The sequence below is a fragment of the Schistocerca nitens genome, chromosome 6 (assembly GCF_023898315.1).
Source record: "Schistocerca nitens isolate TAMUIC-IGC-003100 chromosome 6, iqSchNite1.1, whole genome shotgun sequence".
In the NCBI taxonomy this organism is placed as follows: domain Eukaryota; kingdom Metazoa; phylum Arthropoda; class Insecta; order Orthoptera; family Acrididae; genus Schistocerca; species Schistocerca nitens.
In genome coordinates this window covers 675,246,075-675,271,565 of record NC_064619.1, presented here as the reverse complement: position 1 = coordinate 675,271,565, position 25,491 = coordinate 675,246,075, and positions in this window count along the sequence as shown.

The window sequence follows — 25,491 nt, the reverse complement described above, 5'->3', positions numbered from 1 at the left end:
GACTCTCTTAAGGTAGCCAAATGCCTCGTCAACAGGCGAATTCCAACGGCAAACTCGAGGAGCTCCCGGCAGGAGTACTGTGAAAGTCTTAAGGTCAACAAATAATGGCGTATCGCTTCTGGTGAACTAGCCAGAGTAAGCTTGTAGATGCGACTGTGGTAAAACGAGGAGCAAGTGGCAGGAGTAACTATGACTCTCTTAAGGTAGCCAAATGCCTCGTCAACAGGCGAATTGCAACGGCAAACTCGAGCAGCTCCCGGAAGGAGTACTGTGAAAGCCTTAAGGTCAACAAATAATGGCGTATCGCTCCTGGTGAACTAGCCAGAGTAAGCTTGTAGATGCGACTGTGGTAAAACGAGGAGCAAGTGGCAGGAGTAACTATGACTCTCTTAAGGTAGCCAAATGCCTCGTCAACAGGCGAATTCCAACGGCAAACTCGAGCAGCTCCCGGCAGGAGTACTGTGAAAGTCTTAAGGTCAACAAATAATGGCGTATCGCTTCTGGTGAACTAGCCAGAGTAAGCTTGTAGATGTGACTGTGGTAAAATGGGGAGCAAGTGGCAGGAGTAACTATGACTCTCTTAGGGTTGCCAAATGACTCGTCAAAAGGCGAATTACATCGGCAAACTCGAGGAGCTCCCGGAAGGAGTACTGTGAAAGCCTTAAGGTCAACAAATAATGGCGTATCGCTCCTGGTGAACTAGCCAGAGTAAGCTTGTAGATGCGACTGTGGTAAAACGAGGAGCAAGTGGCAGGAGTAACTATGACTCTCTTAAGGTAGCCAAATGCCTCGTCAACAGGCGAATTCCAACGGCAAACTCGAGCAGCTCCCGGCAGGAGTACTGTGAAAGTCTTAAGGTCAACAAATAATGGCGTATCGCTTCTGGTGAACTAGCCAGAGTAAGCTTGTAGATGTGACTGTGGTAAAATGGGGAACAAGTGGCAGGAGTAACTATGACTCTCCTAGGGTTGCCAAATGACTCGTCAAAAGGCGAATTACATCGGCAAACTCGAGGAGCTCCCGGAAGGAGTACTGTGAAAGCCTTAAGGTCAACAAATAATGGCGTATCGCTCCTGGTGAACTAGCCAGAGTAAGCTTGTAGATGCGACTGTGGTAAAACGAGGAGCAAGTGGCAGGAGTAACTATGACTCTCTTAAGGTAGCCAAATGCCTCGTCAACAGGCGAATTCCAACGGCAAACTCGAGCAGCTCCCGGAAGGAGTACTGTGAAAGCCTTAAGGTCAAAAAATAATGGCGTATCGCTCCTGGTGAACTAGCCAGAGTAAGCTTGTAGATGCGACTGTGGTAAAACGAGGAGCAAGTGGCAGGAGTAACTATGACTCTCTTAAGGCAGCCAAATGCCTCGTCAACAGGCGAATTCCAACGGCAAACTCGAGCAGCTCCCGGAAGGAGTACTGTGAAAGCCTTAAGGTCAACAAATAATGGCGTATCGCTCCTGGTGAACTGGCCAGAGTAAGCTTCTAGATGTGACTGTGTGAAACGGGGTGCAACTGGCAGGAGTAACTATGACTCTCTTAAGGTAGCCAAATGCCTCGTCAACAGGCGAAAAACATCGGCATTCTCGAGGAGCTCCCGGCAGGAGTACTGTGAAAGTCTTAAGGTCAACAAATAATGGTGTATCGCTTCTGGTGAACTAGCCAGAGTAAGCTTGTAGATGTGACTGTGGTAAAATGGGGAGCAAGTGGCAGGAGTAACTATGACTCTCTTAGGGTTGCCAAATGACTCGTCAAAAGGCGAATTACATCGGCAAACCCGAGGAGCTCCCGGTAGGAGTACTGTGAAAGTCTTAAGGTCAACAAATAATGGCGTATCGCTCCTGGTGAACTAGCCAGAGTAAGCTTGTAGATGCGACTGTGGTAAAACGAGGAGCAAGTGGCAGGAGTAACTATGACTCTCTTAAGGTAGCCAAATGCCTCGTCAACAGGCGAATTCCAACGGCAAACTCGAGCAGCTCCCGGAAGGAGTACTGTGAAAGCCTTAAGGTCAACAAATAATGGCGTATCGCTCCTGGTGAACTAGCCAGAGTATGCTCGTAGATGCGACTGTGGTAAAACGAGGAGCAAGTGGCAGGAGTAACTATGACTCTCTTAAGGTAGCCAAATGCCTCGTCAACAGGCGAATTCCAACGGCAAACTCGAGCAGCTCCCGGCAGGAGTACTGTGAAAGTCTTAAGGTCAACAAATAATGGCGTATCGCTTCTGGTGAACTAGCCAGAGTAAGCTTGTAGATGTGACTGTGGTAAAATGGGGAGCAAGTGGCAGGAGTAACTATGACTCTCTTAGGGTTGCCAAATGACTCGTCAAAAGGCGAATTACATCGGCAAACTCGAGGAGCTCCCGGAAGGAGTACTGTGAAAGCCTTAAGGTCAACAAATAATGGCGTATCGCTCCTGGTGAACTAGCCAGAGTAAGCTTGTAGATGCGACTGTGGTAAAACGAGGAGCAAGTGGCAGGAGTAACTATGACTCTCTTAAGGTAGCCAAATGCCTCGTCAACAGGCGAATTCCAACGGCAAACTCGAGCAGCTCCCGGAAGGAGTACTGTGAAAGCCTTAAGGTCAACAAATAATGGCGTATCGCTCCTGGTGAACTGGCCAGAGTAAGCTTCTAGATGTGACTGTGTGAAACGGGGTGCAACTGGCAGGAGTAACTATGACTCTCTTAAGGTAGCCAAATGCCTCGTCAACAGGCGAAAGACATCGGCATTCTCGAGGAGCTCCCGGCAGAAGTACTGTGAAAGTCTTAAGGTCAACAAATAATGGTGTATCGCTTCTGGTGAACTAGCCAGAGTAAGCTTGTAGATGTGACTGTGGTAAAATGGGAAGCAAGTGGCAGGAGTAACTATGACTCTCTTAGGGTAGCCAAATGACTCGTCAAAAGGCGAATTACATCGGCAAACCCGAGGAGCTCCCGGAAGGAGTACTGTGAAAGTCTTAAGGTCAACAAATAATGGCGTATCGCATCTGGTGAACTAGCCAGAGTAAGCTTGTAGATGCGACTGTGGTAAAACGAGGAGCAAGTGGCGGAAGTAACTATGACTCTCTTAAGGTAGCCAAATGCCTCGTCAACAGGCGAATTCCAACGGCAAACTCGAGGAGCTCCCGGAAGGAGTACTGTGAAAGCCTTAAGGTCAACAAATAATGGCGTATCGCTCCTGGTGAACTAGCCAGAGTAAGCTTGTAGATGCGACTGTGCTAAAACGAGGAGCAAGTGGCAGGAGTAACTATGACTCTCTTAAGGTAGCCAAATGCCTCGTCAACAGGCGAATTCCAACGGCAAACTCGAGGAGCTCCCGGCAGGAGTACTGTGAAAGTCTTAAGGTCAACAAATAATGGCGTATCGCTTCTGGTGAACTAGCCAGAGTAAGCTTGTAGATGCGACTGTGGTAAAACGAGGAGCAAGTGGCAGGAGTAACTATGACTCTCTTAAGGTAGCCAAATGCCTCGTCAACAGGCGAATTGCAACGGCAAACTCGAGCAGCTCCCGGAAGGAGTACTGTGAAAGCCTTAAGGTCAACAAATAATGGCGTATCGCTCCTGGTGAACTAGCCAGAGTAAGCTTGTAGATGCGACTGTGGTAAAACGAGGAGCAAGTGGCAGGAGTAACTATGACTCTCTTAAGGTAGCCAAATGCCTCGTCAACAGGCGAATTCCAACGGCAAACTCGAGCAGCTCCCGGCAGGAGTACTGTGAAAGTCTTAAGGTCAACAAATAATGGCGTATCGCTTCTGGTGAACTAGCCAGAGTAAGCTTGTAGATGTGACTGTGGTAAAATGGGGAGCAAGTGGCAGGAGTAACTATGACTCTCTTAGGGTTGCCAAATGACTCGTCAAAAGGCGAATTACATCGGCAAACTCGAGGAGCTCCCGGAAGGAGTACTGTGAAAGTCTTAAGGTCAACAAATAATGGCGTATCGCTCCTGGTGAACTAGCCAGAGTAAGCTTGTAGATGCGACTGTGGTAAAACGAGGAGCAAGTGGCAGGAGTAACTATGACTCTCTTAAGGTAGCCAAATGCCTCGTCAACAGGCGAATTCCAACGGCAAACTCGAGCAGCTCCCGGCAGGAGTACTGTGAAAGTCTTAAGGTCAACAAATAATGGCGTATCGCTTCTGGTGAACTAGCCAGAGTAAGCTTGTAGATGTGACTGTGGTAAAATGGGGAACAAGTGGCAGGAGTAACTATGACTCTCCTAGGGTTGCCAAATGACTCGTCAAAAGGCGAATTACATCGGCAAACTCGAGGAGCTCCCGGAAGGAGTACTGTGAAAGCCTTAAGGTCAACAAATAATGGCGTATCGCTCCTGGTGAACTAGCCAGAGTAAGCTTGTAGATGCGACTGTGGTAAAACGAGGAGCAAGTGGCAGGAGTAACTATGACTCTCTTAAGGTAGCCAAATGCCTCGTCAACAGGCGAATTCCAACGGCAAACTCGAGCAGCTCCCGGAAGGAGTACTGTGAAAGCCTTAAGGTCAACAAATAATGGCGTATCGCTCCTGGTGAACTGGCCAGAGTAAGCTTCTAGATGTGACTGTGTGAAACGGGGTGCAACTGGCAGGAGTAACTATGACTCTCTTAAGGTAGCCAAATGCCTCGTCAACAGGCGAAAAACATTGGCATTCTCGAGGAGCTCCCGGCAGGAGTACTGTGAAAGTCTTAAGGTCAACAAATAATGGTGTATCGCTTCTGGTGAACTAGCCAGAGTAAGCTTGTAGATGTGACTGTGGTAAAATGGGGAGCAAGTGGCAGGAGTAACTATGACTCTCTTAGGGTTGCCAAATGACTCGTCAAAAGGCGAATTACATCGGCAAACCCGAGGAGCTCCCGGAAGGAGTACTGTGAAAGTCTTAAGGTCAACAAATAATGGCGTATCGCTCCTGGTGAACTAGCCAGAGTAAGCTTGTAGATGCGACTGTGGTAAAACGAGGAGCAAGTGGCAGGAGTAACTATGACTCTCTTAAGGTAGCCAAATGCCTCGTCAACAGGCGAATTCCAACGGCAAACTCGAGCAGCTCCCGGAAGGAGTACTGTGAAACCCTTAAGGTCAACAAATAATGGCGTATCGCTCCTGGTGAACTAGCCAGAGTATGCTTGTAGATGCGACTGTGGTAAAACGAGGAGCAAGTGGCAGGAGTAACTATGACTCTCTTAAGGTAGCCAAATGCCTCGTCAACAGGCGAATTCCAACGGCAAACTCGAGCAGCTCCCGGCAGGAGTACTGTGAAAGTCTTAAGGTCAACAAATAATGGCGTATCGCTTCTGGTGAACTAGCCAGAGTAAGCTTGTAGATGTGACTGTGGTAAAATGGGGAGCAAGTGGCAGGAGTAACTATGACTCTCTTAGGGTTGCCAAATGACTCGTCAAAAGGCGAATTACATCGGCAAACTCGAGGAGCTCCCGGAAGGAGTACTGTGAAAGCCTTAAGGTCAACAAATAATGGCGTATCGCTCCTGGTGAACTAGCCAGAGTAAGCTTGTAGATGCGACTGTGGTAAAACGAGGAGCAAGTGGCAGGAGTAACTATGACTCTCTTAAGGTAGCCAAATGCCTCGTCAACAGGCGAATTCCAACGGCAAACTCGAGCAGCTCCCGGAAGGAGTACTGTGAAAGCCTTAAGGTCAACAAATAATGGCGTATCGCTCCTGGTGAACTGGCCAGAGTAAGCTTCTAGATGTGACTGTGTGAAACGGGGTACAACTGGCAGGAGTAACTATGACTCTCTTAAGGTAGCCAAATGCCTCGTCAACAGGCGAAAAACATCGGCATTCTCGAAGAACTCCCGGCAGGAGTACTGTGAAAGTCTTAAGGTCAACAAATAATGGTGTATCGCTTCTGGTGAACTAGCCAGAGTAAGCTTGTAGATGTGACTGTGGTAAAATGGGGAGCAAGTGGCAGGAGTAACTATGACTCTCTTAGGGTTGCCAAATGACTCGTCAAAAGGCGAATTACATCGGCAAACCCGAGGAGCTCCCGGAAGGAGTACTGTGAAAGCCTTAAGGTCAACAAATAATGGCGTATCGCTCCTGGTGAACTAGCCAGAGTAAGCTTGTAGATGCGACTGTGGTAAAACGAGGAGCAAGTGGCAGGAGTAACTATGACTCTCTTAAGGTAGCCAAATGCCTCGTCAACAGGCGAATTACATCGGCAAACTCGAGGAGCTCCCGGAAGGAGTACTGTGAAAGCCTTAAGGTCAACAAATAATGGCGTATCGCTCCTGGTGAACTAGCCAGAGTAAGCTTGTAAATGCGACTGTGGTAAAACGAGGAGCAAGTGGCAGGAGTAACTATGACTCTCTTAAGGTAGCCAAATGCCTCGTCAACAGGCGAAAAACATCGGCATTCTCGAGGAGCTCCCGGCAGGAGTACTGTGAAAGTCTTAAGGTCAACAAATAATGGTGTATCGCTTCTGGTGAACTAGCCAGAGTAAGCTTGTAGATGTGACTGTGGTAAAATGGGGAGCAAGTGGCAGGAGTAACTATGACTCCCTTAGGGTTGCCAAATGACTCGTCAAAAGGCGAATTACATCGGCAAACCCGAGGAGCTCCCGGAAGGAGTACTGTGAAAGTCTTAAGGTCAACAAATAATGGCGTATCGCATCTGGTGAACTAGCTAGAGTAAGCTTGTAGATGCGACTGTGGTAAAACGAGGAGCAAGTGGCAGGAGTAACTATGACTCTCTTAAGGTAGCCAAATGCCTCGTCAACAGGCGAATTCCAACGGCAAACTCGAGCAGCTCCCGGAAGGAGTACTGTGAAAGCCTTAAGGTCAACAAATAATGGCGTATCGCTCCTGGTGAACTGGCCAGAGTAAGCTTCTAGATGTGACTGTGTGAAACGGGGTGCAACTGGCAGGAGTAACTATGACTCTCTTAAGGTAGCCAAATGCCTCGTCAACAGGCGAAAAACATTGGCATTCTCGAGGAGCTCCCGGCAGGAGTACTGTGAAAGTCTTAAGGTCAACAAATAATGGTGTATCGCTTCTGGTGAACTAGCCAGAGTAAGCTTGTAGATGCGACTGTGCTAAAACGAGGAGCAAGTGGCGGAAGTAACTATGACTCTCTTAAGGTAGCCAAATGCCTCGTCAACAGGCGAATTCCAACGGCAAACTCGAGGAGCTCCCGGAAGGAGTACTGTGAAAGCCTTAAGGTCAACAAATAATGGCGTATCGCTCCTGGTGAACTAGCCAGAGTAAGCTTGTAGATGCGACTGTGCTAAAACGAGGAGCAAGTGGCAGGAGTAACTATGACTCTCTTAAGGTAGCCAAATGCCTCGTCAACAGGCGAATTCCAACGGCAAACTCGAGGAGCTCCCGGCAGGAGTTCTGTGAAAGTCTTAAGGTCAACAAATAATGGCGTATCGCTTCTGGTGAACTAGCCAGAGTAAGCTTGTAGATGCGACTGTGGTAAAACGAGGAGCAAGTGGCAGGAGTAACTATGACTCTCTTAAGGTAGCCAAATGCCTCGTCAACAGGCGAATTGCAACGGCAAACTCGAGCAGCTCCCGGAAGGAGTACTGTGAAAGCCTTAAGGTCAACAAATAATGGCGTATCGCTCCTGGTGAACTAGCCAGAGTAAGCTTGTAGATGCGACTGTGGTAAAACGAGGAGCAAGTGGCAGGAGTAACTATGACTCTCTTAAGTTAGCCAAATGCCTCGTCAACAGGCGAATTCCAACGGCAAACTCGAGCAGCTCCCGGCAGGAGTACTGTGAAAGTCTTAAGGTCAACAAATAATGGCGTATCGCTTCTGGTGAACTAGCCAGAGTAAGCTTGTAGATGTGACTGTGGTAAAATGGGGAGCAAGTGGCAGGAGTAACTATGACTCTCTTAGGGTTGCCAAATGACTCGTCAAAAGGCGAATTACATCGGCAAACTCGAGGAGCTCCCGGAAGGAGTACTGTGAAAGCCTTAAGGTCAACAAATAATGGCGTATCGCTCCTGGTGAACTAGCCAGAGTAAGCTTGTAGATGCGACTGTGGTAAAACGAGGAGCAAGTGGCAGGAGTAACTATGACTCTCTTAAGGTAGCCAAATGCCTCGTCAACAGGCGAATTCCAACGGCAAACTCGAGCAGCTCCCGGCAGGAGTACTGTGAAAGTCTTAAGGTCAACAAATAATGGCGTATCGCTTCTGGTGAACTAGCCAGAGTAAGCTTGTAGATGTGACTGTGGTAAAATGGGGAACAAGTGGCAGGAGTAACTATGACTCTCCTAGGGTTGCCAAATGACTCGTCAAAAGGCGAATTACATCGGCAAACTCGAGGAGCTCCCGGAAGGAGTACTGTGAAAGCCTTAAGGTCAACAAATAATGGCGTATCGCTCCTGGTGAACTAGCCAGAGTAAGCTTGTAGATGCGACTGTGGTAAAACGAGGAGCAAGTGGCAGGAGTAACTATGACTCTCTTAAGGTAGCCAAATGCCTCGTCAACAGGCGAAAAACATTGGCATTCTCGAGGAGCTCCCGGCAGGAGTACTGTGAAAGTCTTAAGGTCAACAAATAATGGTGTATCGCTTCTGGTGAACTAGCCAGAGTAAGCTTGTAGATGTGACTGTGGTAAAATGGGGAGCAAGTGGCAGGAGTAACTATGACTCTCTTAGGGTTGCCAAATGACTCGTCAAAAGGCGAATTACATCGGCAAACCCGAGGAGCTCCCGGAAGGAGTAATGTGAAAGTCTTAAGGTCAACAAATAATGGCGTATCGCTCCTGGTGAACTAGCCAGAGTAAGCTTGTAGATGCGACTGTGGTAAAACGAGGAGCAAGTGGCAGGAGTAACTATGACTCTCTTAAGGTAGCCAAATGCCTCGTCAACAGGCGAATTCCAACGGCAAACTCGAGCAGCTCCCGGAAGGAGTACTGTGAAACCCTTAAGGTCAACAAATAATGGCGTATCGCTCCTGGTGAACTAGCCAGAGTATGCTTGTAGATGCGACTGTTGTAAAACGAGGAGCAAGTGGCAGGAGTAACTATGACTCTCTTAAGGTAGCCAAATGCCTCGTCAACAGGCGAATTCCAACGGCAAACTCGAGCAGCTCCCGGCAGGAGTACTGTGAAAGTCTTAAGGTCAACAAATAATGGCGTATCGCTTCTGGTGAACTAGCCAGAGTAAGCTTGTAGATGTGACTGTGGTAAAATGGGGAGCAAGTGGCAGGAGTAACTATGACTCTCTTAGGGTTGCCAAATGACTCGTCAAAAGGCGAATTACATCGGCAAACTCGAGGAGCTCCCGGAAGGAGTACTGTGAAAGCCTTAAGGTCAACAAATAATGGCGTATCGCTCCTGGTGAACTAGCCAGAGTAAGCTTGTAGATGCGACTGTGGTAAAACGAGGAGCAAGTGGCAGGAGTAACTATGACTCTCTTAAGGTAGCCAAATGCCTCGTCAACAGGCGAATTCCAACGGCAAACTCGAGCAGCTCCCGGAAGGAGTACTGTGAAAGCCTTAAGGTCAACAAATAATGGCGTATCGCTCCTGGTGAACTGGCCAGAGTAAGCTTCTAGATGTGACTGTGTGAAACGGGGTGCAACTGGAAGGAGTAACTATGACTCTCTTAAGGTAGCCAAATGCCTCGTCAACAGGCGAAAAACATCGGCATTCTCGAGGAACTCCCGGCAGGAGTACTGTGAAAGTCTTAAGGTCAACAAATAATGGTGTATCGCTTCTGGTGAACTAGCCAGAGTAAGCTTGTAGATGTGACTGTGGTAAAATGGGGAGCAAGTGGCAGGAGTAACTATGACTCTCTTAGGGTTGCCAAATGACTCGTCAAAAGGCGAATTACATCGGCAAACCCGAGGAGCTCCCGGAAGGAGTACTGTGAAAGCCTTAAGGTCAACAAATAATGGCGTATCGCTCCTGGTGAACTAGCCAGAGTAAGCTTGTAGATGCGACTGTGGTAAAACGAGGAGCAAGTGGCAGGAGTAACTATGACTCTCTTAAGGTGGCCAAATGCCTCGTCAACAGGCGAATTACATCGGCAAACTCGAGGAGCTCCCGGAAGGAGTACTGTGAAAGCCTTAAGGTCAACAAATAATGGCGTATCGCTCCTGGTGAACTAGCCAGAGTAAGCTTGTAGATGCGACTGTGGTAAAACGAGGAGCAAGTGGCAGGAGTAACTATGACTCTCTTAAGGTATCCAAATGCCTCGTCAACAGGCGAAAAACATCGGCATACTCGAGGAGCTCCCGGCAGGAGTACTGTGAAAGTCTTAAGGTCAACAAATAATGGTGTATCGCTTCTGGTGAACTAGCCAGAGTAAGCTTGTAGATGTGACTGTGGTAAAATGGGGAGCAAGTGGCAGGAGTAACTATGACTCTCTTAGGGTTGCCAAATGACTCGTCAAAAGGCGAATTACATCGGCAAACCCGAGGAGCTCCCGGAAGGAGTACTGTGAAAGCCTTAAGGTCAACAAATAATGGCGTATCGCTCCTGGTGAACTAGCCAGAGTAAGCTTATAGATGCGACTGTGGTAAAACGAGGAGCAAGTGGCAGGAGTAACTATGACTCTCTTAAGGTAGCCAAATGCCTCGTCAACAGGCGAATTACATCGGCAAACTCGAGGAGCTCCCGGAAGGAGTACTGTGAAAGCCTTAAGGTCAACAAATAATGGCGTATCGCTCCTGGTGAACTAGCCAGAGTAAGCTTGTAGATGCGACTGTGGTAAAACGAGGAGCAAGTGGCAGGAGTAACTATGACTCTCTTAAGGTATCCAAATGCCTCGTCAACAGGCGAAAAACATCGGCATTCTCGAGGAGCTCCCGGCAGGAGTACTGTGAAAGTCTTAAGGTCAACAAATAATGGTGTATCGCTTCTGGTGAACTAGCCAGAGTAAGCTTGTAGATGTGACTGTGGTAAAATGGGGAGCAAGTGGCAGGAGTAACTATGACTCTCTTAGGGTTGCCAAATGACTCGTCAAAAGGCGAATTACATCGGCAAACCCGAGGAGCTCCCGGAAGGAGTACTGTGAAAGTCTGAAGGTCAACAAATAATGGCGTATCGCATCTGGTGAACTAGCCAGAGTAAGCTTGTAGATGCGACTGTGGTAAAACGAGGAGCAAGTGGCAGGAGTAACTATGACTCTCTTAAGGTAGCCAAATGCCTCGTCAACAGGCGAATTCCAACGGCAAACTCGAGGAGCTCCCGGAAGGAGTACTGTGAAAGCCTTAAGGTCAACAAATAATGGCGTATCGCTCCTGGTGAACTAGCCAGAGTAAGCTTGTAGATGCGACTGTGGTAAAACGAGGAGCAAGTGGCAGGAGTAACTATGACTCTCTTAAGGTAGCCAAATGCCTCGTCAACAGGCGAATTGCAACGGCAAACTCGAGCAGCTCCCGGAAGGAGTACTGTGAAAGCCTTAAGGTCAACAAATAATGGCGTATCGCTCCTGGTGAACTAGCCAGAGTAAGCTTGTAGATGCGACTGTGGTAAAACGAGGAGCAAGTGGCAGGAGTAACTATGACTCTCTTAAGGTAGCCAAATGCCTCGTCAACAGGCGAATTCCAACGGCAAACTCGAGCAGCTCCCGGCAGGAGTACTGTGAAAGTCTTAAGGTCAACAAATAATGGCGTATCGCTTCTGGTGAACTAGCCAGAGTAAGCTTGTAGATGTGACTGTGGTAAAATGGGGAGCAAGTGGCAGGAGTAACTATGACTCTCTTAGGGTTGCCAAATGACTCGTCAAAATGCGAATTACATCGGCAAACTCGAGGAGCTCCCGGAAGGAGTACTGTGAAAGCCTTAAGGTCAACAAATAATGGCGTATCGCTCCTGGTGAACTAGCCAGAGTAAGCTTGTAGATGCGACTGTGCTAAAACGAGGAGCAAGTGGCAGGAGTAACTATGACTCTCTTAAGGTAGCCAAATGCCTCGTCAACAGGCGAATTCCAACGGCAAACTCGAGCACCTCCCGGCAGGAGTACTGTGAAAGTCTTAAGGTCAACAAATAATGGCGTATCGCTTCTGGTGAACTAGCCAGAGTAGGCTTGTAGATATGACTGTGGTAAAATGGGGAACAAGTGGCAGGAGTAACTATGACTCTCCTAGGGTTGCCAAATGACTCGTCAAAAGGCGAATTACATCGGCAAACTCGAGGAGCTCCCGGAAGGAGTACTGTGAAAGCAAGTGGCAGGAGTAACTATGACTCTCTTAGGGTTGCCAAATGACTCGTCAAAAGGCGAATTACATCGGCAAACTCGAGGAGCTCCCGGAAGGAGTACTGTGAAAGCCTTAAGGTCAACAAATAATGGCGTATCGCTCCTGGTGAACTAGCCAGAGTAAGCTTGTAGATGCGACTGTGCTAAAACGAGGAGCAAGTGGCAGGAGTAACTATGACTCTCTTAAGGTAGCCAAATGCCTCGTCAACAGGCGAATTCCAACGGCAAACTCGAGCAGCTCCCGGCAGGAGTACTGTGAAAGTCTTAAGGTCAACAAATAATGGCGTATCGCTTCTGGTGAACTAGCCAGAGTAGGCTTGTAGATATGACTGTGGTAAAATGGGGAACAAGTGGCAGGAGTAACTATGACTCTCCTAGGGTTGCCAAATGACTCGTCAAAAGGCGAATTACATCGGCAAACTCGAGGAGCTCCCGGAAGGAGTACTGTGAAAGCCTTAAGGTCAACAAATAATGGCGTATCGCTCCTGGTGAACTAGCCAGAGTAAGCTTGTAGATGCGACTGTGGTAAAACGAGGAGCAAGTGGCAGGAGTAACTATGACTCTCTTAAGGTAGCCAAATGCCTCGTCAACAGGCGAATTCCAACGGCAAACTCGAGGAGCTCCCGGAAGGAGTACTGTGAAAGCCTTAAGGTCAACAAATAATGGCGTATCGCTCCTGGTGAACTAGCCAGAGTAAGCTTGTAGATGCGACTGTGGTAAAACGAGGAGCAAGTGGCAGGAGTAACTATGACTCTCTTAAGGTAGCCAAATGCCTCGTCAACAGGCGAATTACATCGGCAAACTCGAGGAGCTCCCGGAAGGAGTACTGTGAAAGCCTTAAGGTCAACAAATAATGGCGTATCGCTCCTGGTGAACTAGCCAGAGTAAGCTTGTAGATGCGACTGTGGTAAAACGAGGAGCAAGTGGCAGGAGTAACTATGACTCTCTTAAGGTAGCCAAATGCCTCGTCAACAGGCGAATTACATCGGCAAACTCGAGGAGCTCCCGGAAGGAGTACTGTGAAAGCCTTAAGGTCAACAAATAATGGCGTATCGCTCCTGGTGAACTAGCCAGAGTAAGCTTGTAGATGCGACTGTGGTAAAACGAGGAGCAAGTGGCAGGAGTAACTATGACTCTCTTAAGGTAGCCAAATGCCTCGTCAACAGGCGAAAAACATCGGCATTCTCGAGGAGCTCCCGGCAGGAGTACTGTGAAAGTCTTAAGGTCAACAAATAATGGTGTATCGCTTCTGGTGAACTAGCCAGAGTAAGCTTGTAGATGTGACTGTGGTAAAATGGGGAGCAAGTGGCAGGAGTAACTATGACTCTCTTAGGGTTGCCAAATGACTCGTCAAAAGGCGAATTACATCGGCAAACCCGAGGAGCTCCCGGAAGGAGTACTGTGAAAGTCTGAAGGTCAACAAATAATGGCGTATCGCTCCTGGTGAACTAGCCAGAGTAAGCTTGTAGATGCGACTGTGGTAAAACGAGGAGCAAGTGGCAGGAGTAACTATGACTCTCTTAAGGTAGCCAAATGCCTCGTCAACAGGCGAATTCCAACGGCAAACTCGAGGAGCTCCCGGAAGGAGTACTGTGAAAGCCTTAAGGTCAACAAATAATGGCGTATCGCTCCTGGTGAACTAGCCAGAGTAAGCTTGTAGATGCGACTGTGCTAAAACGAGGAGCAAGTGGCAGGAGTAACTATGACTCTCTTAAGGTAGCCAAATGCCTCGTCAACAGGCGAATTACATCGGCAAACTCGAGGAGCTCCCGGAAGGAGTACTGTGAAAGCCTTAAGGTCAACAAATAATGGCGTATCGCTCCTGGTGAACTAGCCAGAGTAAGCTTGTAGATGCGACTGTGGTAAAACGAGGAGCAAGTGGCAGGAGTAACTATGACTCTCTTAAGGTAGCCAAATGCCTCGTCAACAGGCGAAAAACATCGGCATTCTCGAGGAGCTCCCGGCAGGAGTACTGTGAAAGTCTTATGGTCAACAAATAATGGTGTATCGCTTCTGGTGAACTAGCCAGAGTAAGCTTGTAGATGTGACTGTGGTAAAATGGGGAGCAAGTGGCAGGAGTAACTATGACTCTCTTAGGGTTGCCAAATGACTCGTCAAAAGGCGAATTACATCGGCAAACCCGAGGAGCTCCCGGAAGGTGTACTGTGAAAGTCTGAAGGTCAACAAATAATGGCGTATCGCATCTGGTGAACTAGCCAGAGTAAGCTTGTAGATGCGACTGTGGTAAAACGAGGAGCAAGTGGCAGGAGTAACTATGACTCTCTTAAGGTAGCCAAACGCCTCGTCAACAGGCGAATTCCAACGGCAAACTCGAGGAGCTCCCGGAAGGAGTACTGTGAAAGCCTTAAGGTCAACAAATAATGGCGTATCGCTCCTGGTGAACTAGCCAGAGTAAGCTTGTAGATGCGACTGTGGTAAAACGAGGAGCAAGTGGCAGGAGTAACTATGACTCTCTTAAGGTAGCCAAATGCCTCGTCAACAGGCGAATTGCAACGGCAAACTCGAGCAGCTCCCGGAAGGAGTACTGTGAAAGCCTTAAGGTCAACAAATAATGGCGTATCGCTCCTGGTGAACTAGCCAGAGTAAGCTTGTAGATGCGACTGTGGTAAAACGAGGAGCAAGTGGCAGGAGTAACTATGACTCTCTTAAGGTAGCCAAATGCCTCGTCAACAGGCGTAAAACATCGGCATTCTCGAGGAGCTCCCGGCAGGAGTACTGTGAAAGTCTTAAGGTCAACAAATAATGGTGTATCGCTTCTGGTGAACTAGCCAGAGTAAGCTTGTAGATGTGACTGTGGTAAAATGGGGAGCAAGTGGCAGGAGTAACTATGACTCTCTTAGGGTTGCCAAATGACTCGTCAAAAGGCGAATTACATCGGCAAACCCGAGGAGCTCCCGGAAGGAGTACTGTGAAAGCCTTAAGGTCAACAAATAATGGCGTATCGCTCCTGGTGAACTAGCCAGAGTAAGCTTATAGATGCGACTGTGGTAAAACGAGGAGCAAGTGGCAGGAGTAACTATGACTCTCTTAAGGTAGCCAAATGCCTCGTCAACAGGCGAATTACATCGGCAAACTCGAGGAGCTCCCGGAAGGAGTACTGTGAAAGCCTTAAGGTCAACAAATAATGGCGTATCGCTCCTGGTGAACTAGCCAGAGTAAGCTTGTAGATGCGACTGTGGTAAAACGAGGAGCAAGTGGCAGGAGTAACTATGACTCTCTTAAGGTAGCCAAATGCCTCGTCAACAGGCGAAAAACATCGGCATTCTCGAGGAGCTCCCGGCAGGAGTACTGTGAAAGTCTTAAGGTCAACAAATAATGGTGTATCGCTTCTGGTGAACTAGCCAGAGTAAGCTTGTAGATGTGACTGTGGTAAAATGGGTAGCAAGTGGCAGGAGTAACTATGACTCTCTTAGGGTTGCCAAATGACTCGTCAAAAGGCGAATTACATCGGCAAACCCGAGGAGCTCCCGGAAGGAGTACTGTGAAAGTCTGAAGGTCAACAAATAATGGCGTATCGCATCTGGTGAACTAGCCAGAGTAAGCTTGTAGATGCGACTGTGGTAAAACGAGGAGCAAGTGGCAGGAGTAACTATGACTCTCTTAAGGTAGCCAAATGCCTCGTCAACAGGCGAATTCCAACGGCAAACTCGAGGAGCTCCCGGAAGGAGTACTGTGAAAGCCTTAAGGTCAACAAATAATGGCGTATCGCTCCTGGTGAACTAGCCAGAGTAAGCTTGTAGATGCGACTGTGGTAAAACGAGGAGCAAGTGGCAGGAGTAACTATGACTCTCTTAAGGTAGCCAAATGCCTCGTCAACAGGCGAATTCCAACGGCAAACTCGAGCAGCTCCCGGAAGGAGTACTGTGAAAGCCTTAAGGTCAACAAATAATGGCGTATCGCTCCTGGTGAACTAGCCAGAGTAAGCTTGTAGATGCGACTGTGGTAAAACGAGGAGCAAGTGGCAGGAGTAACTATGACTCTCTTAAGGTAGCAAAATGCCTCGTCAACAGGCGAATTCCAACGGCAAACTCGAGCAGCTCCCGGCAGGAGTACTGTGAAAGTCTTAAGGTCAACAAATAATGGCGTATCGCTTCTGGTGAACTTGCCAGAGTAAGCTTGTAGATGTGACTGTGGTAAAATGGGGAGCAAGTGGCAGGAGTAACTATGACTCTCTTAGGGTTGCCAAATGACTCGTCAAAAGGCGAATTACATCGGCAAACTCGAGGAGCTCCCGGAAGGAGTACTGTGAAAGCCTTAAGGTCAACAAATAATGGCGTATCGCTCCTGGTGAACTAGCCAGAGTAAGCTTGTAGATGCGACTGTGGTAAAACGAGGAGCAAGTGGCAGGAGTAACTATGACTCTCTTAAGGTAGCCAAATGCCTCGTCAACAGGCGAATTCCAACGGCAAACTCGAGCAGCTCCCGGCAGCAGTACTGTGAAAGTCTTAAGGTCAACAAATAATGGCGTATCGCTTCTGGTGAACTAGCCAGAGTAGGCTTGTAGATATGACTGTGGTAAAATGGGGAACAAGTGGCAGGAGTAACTATGACTCTCCTAGGGTTGCCAAATGACTCGTCAAAAGGCGAATTACATCGGCAAACTCGAGGAGCTCCCGGAAGGAGTACTGTGAAAGCCTTAAGGTCAACAAATAATGGCGTATCGCTCCTGGTGAACTAGCCAGAGTAAGCTTGTAGATGCGACTGTGGTAAAACGAGGAGCAAGTGGCAGGAGTAACTATGACTCTCTTAAGGTAGCCAAATGCCTCGTCAACAGGCGAATTCCAACGGCAAACTCGAGGAGCTCCCGGAAGGAGTACTGTGAAAGCCTTAAGGGCAACAAATAATGGCGTATCGCTCCTGGTGAACTAGCCAGAGTAAGCTTGTAGATGCGACTGTGCTAAAACGAGGAGCAAGTGGCAGGAGTAACTATGACTCTCTTAAGGTAGCCAAATGCCTCGTCAACAGGCGAATTACATCGGCAAACTCGAGGAGCTCCCGGAAGGAGTACTGTGAAAGCCTTAAGGTCAACAAATAATGGCGTATCGCTCCTGGTGAACTAGCCAGAGTAAGCTTGTAGATGCGACTGTGGTAAAACGAGGAGCAAGTGGCAGGAGTAACTATGACTCTCTTAAGGTAGCCAAATGCCTCGTCAACAGGCGAAAAACATCGGCATTCTCGAGGAGCTCCCGGCAGGAGTACTGTGAAAGTCTTAAGGTCAACAAATAATGGTGTATCGCTTCTGGTGAACTAGCCAGAGTAAGCTTGTAGATGTGACTGTGGTAAAATGGGGAGCAAGTGGCAGGAGTAACTATGACTCTCTTAGGGTTGCCAAATGACTCGTCAAAAGGCGAATTACATCGGCAAACCCGAGGAGCTCCCGGAAGGAGTACTGTGAAAGTCTGAAGGTCAACAAATAATGGCGTATCGCATCTGGTGAACTAGCCAGAGTAAGCTTGTAGATGCGACTGTGGTAAAACGAGGAGCAAGTGGCAGGAGTAACTATGACTCTCTTAAGGTAGCCAAACGCCTCGTCAACAGGCGAATTCCAACGGCAAACTCGAGGAGCTCCCGGAAGGAGTACTGTGAAAGCCTTAAGGTCAACAAATAATGGCGTATCGCTCCTGGTGAACTAGCCAGAGTAAGCTTGTAGATGCGACTGTGGTAAAACGAGGAGCAAGTGGCAGGAGTAACTATGACTCTCTTAAGGTAGCCAAATGCCTCGTCAACAGGCGAATTGCAACGGCAAACTCGAGCAGCTCCCGGAAGGAGTACTGTGAAAGCCTTAAGGTCAACAAATAATGGCGTATCGCTCCTGGTGAACTAGCCAGAGTAAGCTTGTAGATGCGACTGTGGTAAAACGAGGAGCAAGTGGCAGGAGTAACTATGACTCTCTTAAGGTAGCCAAATGACTCGTCAACAGGCGAATTGCAACGGCAAACTCGAGCAGCTCCCGGAAGGAGTACTGTGAAAGCCTTAAGGTCAACAAATAATGGCGTATCGCTCCTGGTGAACTAGCCAGAGTAAGCTTGTAGATGCGACTGTGGTAAAACGAGGAGCAAGTGGCAGGAGTAACTATGACTCTCTTAAGGTAGCCAAATGCCTCGTCAACAGGCGAATTCCAACGGCAAACTCGAGCAGCTCCCGGCAGGAGTACTGTGAAAGTCTTAAGGTCAACAAATAATGGCGTATCGCTTCTGGTGAACTAGCCAGAGTAAGCTTGTAGATGTGACTGTGGTAAAATGGGGAGCAAGTGGCAGGAGTAACTATGACTCTCTTAGGGTTGCCAAATGACTCGTCAAAAGGCGAATTACATCGGCAAACTCGAGGAGCTCCCGGAAGGAGTACTGTGAAAGCCTTAAGGTCAACAAATAATGGCGTATCGCTCCTGGTGAACTAGCCAGAGTAAGCTTGTAGATGCGACTGTGGTAAAACGAGGAGCAAGTGGCAGGAGTAACTATGACTCTCTTAAGGTAGCCAAATGCCTCGTCAACAGGCGAATTCCAACGGCAAACTCGAGCAGCTCCCGGCAGGAGTACTGTGAAAGTCTTAAGGTCAACAAATAATGGCGTATCGCTTCTGGTGAACTAGCCAGAGTAGGCTTGTAGATATGACTGTGGTAAAATGGGGAACAAGTGGCAGGAGTAACTATGACTCTCCTAGGGTTGCCAAATGACTCGTCAAAAGGCGAATTACATCGGCAAACTCGAGGAGCTCCCGGAAGGAGTACTGTGAAAGCCTTAAGGTCAACAAATAATGGCGTATCGCTCCTGGTGAACTAGCCAGAGTAAGCTTGTAGATGCGACTGTGGTAAAACGAGGAGCAAGTGGCAGGAGTAACTATGACTCTCTTAAGGTAGCCAAATGCCTCGTCAACAGGCGAATTCCAACGGCAAACTCGAGGAGCTCCCGGAAGGAGTACTGTGAAAGCCTTAAGGGCAACAAATAATGGCGTATCGCTCCTGGTGAACTAGCCAGAGTAAGCTTGTAGATGCGACTGTGCTAAAACGAGGAGCAAGTGGCAGGAGTAACTATGACTCTCTTAAGGTAGCCAAATGCCTCGTCAACAGGCGAATTACATCGGCAAACTCGAGGAGCTCCCGGAAGGAGTACTGTGAAAGCCTTAAGGTCAACAAATAATGGCGTATCGCTCCTGGTGAACTAGCCAGAGTAAGCTTGTAGATGCGACTGTGGTAAAACGAGGAGCAAGTGGCAGGAGTAACTATGACTCTCTTAAGGTAGCCAAATGCCTCGTCAACAGGCGAAAAACATCGGCATTCTCGAGGAGCTCCCGGCAGGAGTACTGTGAAAGTCTTAAGGTCAACAAATAATGGTGTATCGCTTCTGGTGAACTAGCCAGAGTAAGCTTGTAGATGTGACTGTGGTAAAATGGGGAGCAAGTGGCAGGAGTAACTATGACTCTCTTAGGGTTGCCAAATGACTCGTCAAAAGGCGAATTACATCGGCAAACCCGAGGAGCTCCCGGAAGGAGTACTGTGAAAGTCTGAAGGTCAACAAATAATGGCGTATCGCATCTGGTGAACTAGCCAGAGTAAGCTTGTAGATGCGACTGTGGTAAAACGAGGAGCAAGTGGCAGGAGTAACTATGACTCTCTTAAGGTAGCCAAACGCCTCGTCAACAGGCGAATTCCAACGGCAAACTCGAGGAGCTCCCGGAAGGAGTACTGTGAAAGCCTTAAGGTCAACAAATAATGGCGTATCGCTCCTGGTGAACTAGCCAGAGTAAGCTTGTAGATGCGACTGTGGTAAAACGAGGAGCAAGTGGCAGGAGTAACTATGACTCTCTTAAGGTAGCCAAATGCCTCGTCAACAGGCGAATTGCAACGGCAAACTCGAGCAGTTCCCGGAAGGAGTACTGTGAAAGCCTTAAGGTCAACAAATAATGGCGTATCGCTCCTGGTGAACTAGCCAGAGTAAGCTTGTAGATGCGACTGTGGTAAAACGAGGAGCAAGTGGCAGGAGTAACTATGACTCTCTTAAGGTAGCCAAATGCCTCGTCAACGGGCGAATTCCAACGGCAAACTCGAGCAGCTCCCGGCAGGAGTACTGTGAAAGTCTTAAGGTCAACAAATAATGGCGTATCGCTTCTGGTGAACTAGCTAGAGTAAGCTTGTAGATGTGACTGTGGTAAAATGGGGAGCAAGTGGCAGGAGTAACTATGACTCTCTTAGGGTTGCCAAATGACTCGTCAAAAGGCGAATTACATCGGCAAACTCGAGGAGCTCCCGGAAGGAGTACTGTGAAAGCCTTAAGGTCAACAAATAATGGCGTATCGCTCCTGGTGAACTAGCCAGATTAAGCTTGTAGATGCGACTGTGGTAAAACGAGGAGCAAGTGGCAGGAGTAACTATGACTCTCTTAAGGTAGCCAAATGCCTCGTCAACAGGCGAATTCCAACGGCAAACTCGAGCAGCTCCCGGCAGGAGTACTTTGAAAGTCTTAAGGTCAACAAATAATGGCGTATCGCTTCTGGTGAACTAGCCAGAGTAGGCTTGTAGATATGACTGTGGTAAAATGGGGAACAAGTGGCAGGAGTAACTATGACTCTCCTAGGGTTGCCAAATGACTCGTCAAAAGGCGAATTACATCGGCAAACTCGAGGAGCTCCCGGAAGGAGTACTGTGAAAGCCTTAAGGTCAACAAATAATGGCGTATCGCTCCTGGTGAACTAGCCAGAGTAAGCTTGTAGATGCGACTGTGGTAAAACGAGGAGCAAGTGGCAGGAGTAACTATGACTCTCTTAAGGTAGCCAAATGCCTCGTCAACAGGCGAATTCCAACGGCAAACTCGAGGAGCTCCCGGAAGGAGTACTGTGAAAGCCTTAAGGTCAACAAATAATGGCGTATCGCTCCTGGTGAACTGGCCAGAGTAAGCTTCTAGATGTGACTGTGTGAAACGGGGTGCAACTGGAAGGAGTAACTATGACTCTCTTAAGGTAGCCAAATGCCTCGTCAACAGGCGAAAAACATCGGCATTCTCGAGGAACTCCCGGCAGGAGTACTGTGAAAGTCTTAAGGTCAACAAATAATGGTGTATCGCTTCTGGTGAACTAGCCAGAGTAAGCTTGTAGATGTGACTGTGGTAAAATGGGGAGCAAGTGGCAGGAGTAACTATGACTCTCTTAGGGTTGCCAAATGACTCGTCAAAAGGCGAATTACATCGGCAAACCCGAGGAGCTCCCGGAAGGAGTACTGTGAAAGCCTTAAGGTCAACAAATAATGGCGTATCGCTCCTGGTGAACTAGCCAGAGTAAGCTTGTAGATGCGACTGTGGTAAAACGAGGAGCAAGTGGCAGGAGTAACTATGACTCTCTTAAGGTGGCCAAATGCCTCGTCAACAGGCGAATTACATCGGCAAACTCGAGGAGCTCCCGGAAGGAGTACTGTGAAAGCCTTAAGGTCAACAAATAATGGCGTATCGCTCCTGGTGAACTAGCCAGAGTAAGCTTGTAGATGCGACTGTGGTAAAACGAGGAGCAAGTGGCAGGAGTAACTATGACTCTCTTAAGGTATCCAAATGCCTCGTCAACAGGCGAAAAACATCGGCATACTCGAGGAGCTCCCGGCAGGAGTACTGTGAAAGTCTTAAGGTCAACAAATAATGGTGTATCGCTTCTGGTGAACTAGCCAGAGTAAGCTTGTAGATGTGACTGTGGTAAAATGGGGAGCAAGTGGCAGGAGTAACTATGACTCTCTTAGGGTTGCCAAATGACTCGTCAAAAGGCGAATTACATCGGCAAACCCGAGGAGCTCCCGGAAGGATTACTGTGAAAGCCTTAAGGTCAACAAATAATGGCGTATCGCTCCTGGTGAACTAGCCAGAGTAAGCTTATAGATGCGACTGTGGTAAAACGAGGAGCAAGTGGCAGGAGTAACTATGACTCTCTTAAGGTAGCCAAATGCCTCGTCAACAGGCGAATTACATCGGCAAACTCGAGGAGCTCGCGGAAGGAGTACTGTGAAAGCCTTAAGGTCAACAAATAATGGCGTATCGCTCCTGGTGAACTAGCCAGAGTAAGCTTGTAGATGCGACTGTGGTAAAACGAGGAGCAAGTGGCAGGAGTAACTATGACTCTCTTAAGGTATCCAAATGCCTCGTCAACAGGCGAAAAACATCGGCATTCTCGAGGAGCTCCCGGCAGGAGTACTGTGAAAGTCTTAAGGTCAACAAATAATGGTGTATCGCTTCTGGTGAACTAGCCAGAGTAAGCTTGTAGATGTGACTGTGGTAAAATGGGGAGCAAGTGGCAGGAGTAACTATGACTCTCTTAGGGTTGCCAAATGACTCGTCAAAAGGCGAATTACATCGGCAAACCCGAGGAGCTCCCGGAAGGAGTACTGTGAAAGTCTGAAGGTCAACAAATAATGGCGTATCGCATCTGGTGAACTAGCCAGAGTAAGCTTGTAGATGCGACTGTGGTAAAACGAGGAGCAAGTGGCAGGAGTAACTATGACTCTCTTAAGGTAGCCAAATGCCTCGTCAACAGGCGAATTCCAACGGCAAACTCGAGGAGCTCCCGGAAGGAGTACTGTGAAAGCCTTAAGGTCAACAAATAATGGCGTATCGCTCCTGGTGAACTAGCCAGAGTAAGCTTGTAGATGCGACTGTGGTAAAACGAGGAGCAAGTGGCAGGAGTAACTATGACTCTCTTAAGGTAGCCAAATGCCTCGTCAACAGGCGAATTGCAACGGCAAACTCGAGCAGCTCCCGGAAGGAGTACTGTGAAAGCCTTAAGGTCAACAAATAATGGCGTATCGCTCCTGGTGAACTAGCCAGAGTAAGCTTGTAGATGCGACTGTGGTAAAACGAGGAGCAAGTGGCAGGAGTAACTATGACTCTCTTAAGGTAGCCAAATGCCTCGTCAACAGGCGAATTCCAACGGCAAACTCGAGCAGCTCCCGGCAGGAGTACTGTGAAAGTCTTAAGGTCAACAAATAATGGCGTATCGCTTCTGGTGAACTAGCCAGAGTAAGCTTGTAGATGTGACTGTGGTAAAATGGGGAGCAAGTGGCAGGAGTAACTATGACTCTCTTAGGGTTGCCAAATGACTCGTCAAAATGCGAATTACATCGGCAAACTCGAGGAGCTCCCGGAAGGAGTACTGTGAAAGCCTTAAGGTCAACAAATAATGGCGTATCGCTCCTGGTGAACTAGCCAGAGTAAGCTTGTAGATGCGACTGTGCTAAAACGAGGAGCAAGTGGCAGGAGTAACTATGACTCTCTTAAGGTAGCCAAATGCCTCGTCAACAGGCGAATTCCAACGGCAAACTCGAGCAGCTCCCGGCAGGAGTACTGTGAAAGTCTTAAGGTCAACAAATAATGGCGTATCGCTTCTGGTGAACTAGCCAGAGTAGGCTTGTAGATATGACTGTGGTAAAATGGGGAACAAGTGGCAGGAGTAACTATGACTCTCCTAGGGTTGCCAAATGACTCGTCAAAAGGCGAATTACATCGGCAAACTCGAGGAGCTCCCGGAAGGAGTACTGTGAAAGCAAGTGGCAGGAGTAACTATGACTCTCTTAGGGTTGCCAAATGACTCGTCAAAAGGCGAATTACATCGGCAAACTCGAGGAGCTCCCGGAAGGAGTACTGTGAAAGCCTTAAGGTCAACAAATAATGGCGTATCGCTCCTGGTGAACTAGCCAGAGTAAGCTTGTAGATGCGACTGTGCTAAAACGAGGAGCAAGTGGCAGGAGTAACTATGACTCTCTTAAGGTAGCCAAATGCCTCGTCAACAGGCGAATTCCAACGGCAAACTCGAGGAGCTCCCGGCAGGAGTACTGTGAAAGTCTTAAGGTCAACAAATAATGGCGTATCGCTTCTGGTGAACTAGCCAGAGTAGGCTTGTAGATATGACTGTGGTAAAATGGGGAACAAGTGGCAGGAGTAACTATGACTCTCCTAGGGTTGCCAAATGACTCGTCAAAAGGCGAATTACATCGGCAAACTCGAGGAGCTCCCGGAAGGAGTACTGTGAAAGCCTTAAGGTCAACAAATAATGGCGTATCGCTCCTGGTGAACTAGCCAGAGTAAGCTTGTAGATGCGACTGTGGTAAAACGAGGAGCAAGTGGCAGGAGTAACTATGACTCTCTTAAGGTAGCCAAATGCCTCGTCAACAGGCGAATTCCAACGGCAAACTCGAGGAGCTCCCGGAAGGAGTACTGTGAAAGCCTTAAGGTCAACAAATAATGGCGTATCGCTCCTGGTGAACTAGCCAGAGTAAGCTTGTAGATGCGACTGTGGTAAAACGAGGAGCAAGTGGCAGGAGTAACTATGACTCTCTTAAGGTAGCCAAATGCCTCGTCAACAGGCGAATTACATCGGCAAACTCGAGGAGCTCCCGGAAGGAGTACTGTGAAAGCCTTAAGGTCAACAAATAATGGCGTATCGCTCCTGGTGAACTAGCCAGAGTAAGCTTGTAGATGCGACTGTGGTAAAACGAGGAGCAAGTGGCAGGAGTAACTATGACTCTCTTAAGGTAGCCAAATGCCTCGTCAACAGGCGAATTACATCGGCAAACTCGAGGAGCTCCCGGAAGGAGTACTGTGAAAGCCTTAAGGTCAACAAATAATGGCGTATCGCTCCTGGTGAACTAGCCAGAGTAAGCTTGTAGATGCGACTGTGGTAAAACGAGGAGCAAGTGGCAGGAGTAACTATGACTCTCTTAAGGTAGCCAAATGCCTCGTCAACAGGCGAAAAACATCGGCATTCTCGAGGAGCTCCCGGCAGGAGTACTGTGAAAGTCTTAAGGTCAACAAATAATGGTGTATCGCTTCTGGTGAACTAGCCAGAGTAAGCTTGTAGATGTGACTGTGGTAAAATGGGGAGCAAGTGGCAGGAGTAACTATGACTCTCTTAGGGTTGCCAAATGACTCGTCAAAAGGCGAATTACATCGGCAAACCCGAGGAGCTCCCGGAAGGAGTACTGTGAAAGTCTGAAGGTCAACAAATAATGGCGTATCGCTCCTGGTGAACTAGCCAGAGTAAGCTTGTAGATGCGACTGTGGTAAAACGAGGAGCAAGTGGCAGGAGTAACTATGACTCTCTTAAGGTAGCCAAATGCCTCGTCAACAGGCGAATTCCAACGGCAAACTCGAGGAGCTCCCGGAAGGAGTACTGTGAAAGCCTTAAGGTCAACAAATAATGGCGTATCGCTCCTGGTGAACTAGCCAGAGTAAGCTTGTAGATGCGACTGTGCTAAAACGAGGAGCAAGTGGCAGGAGTAACTATGACTCTCTTAAGGTAGCCAAATGCCTCGTCAACAGGCGAATTACATCGGCAAACTCGAGGAGCTCCCGGAAGGA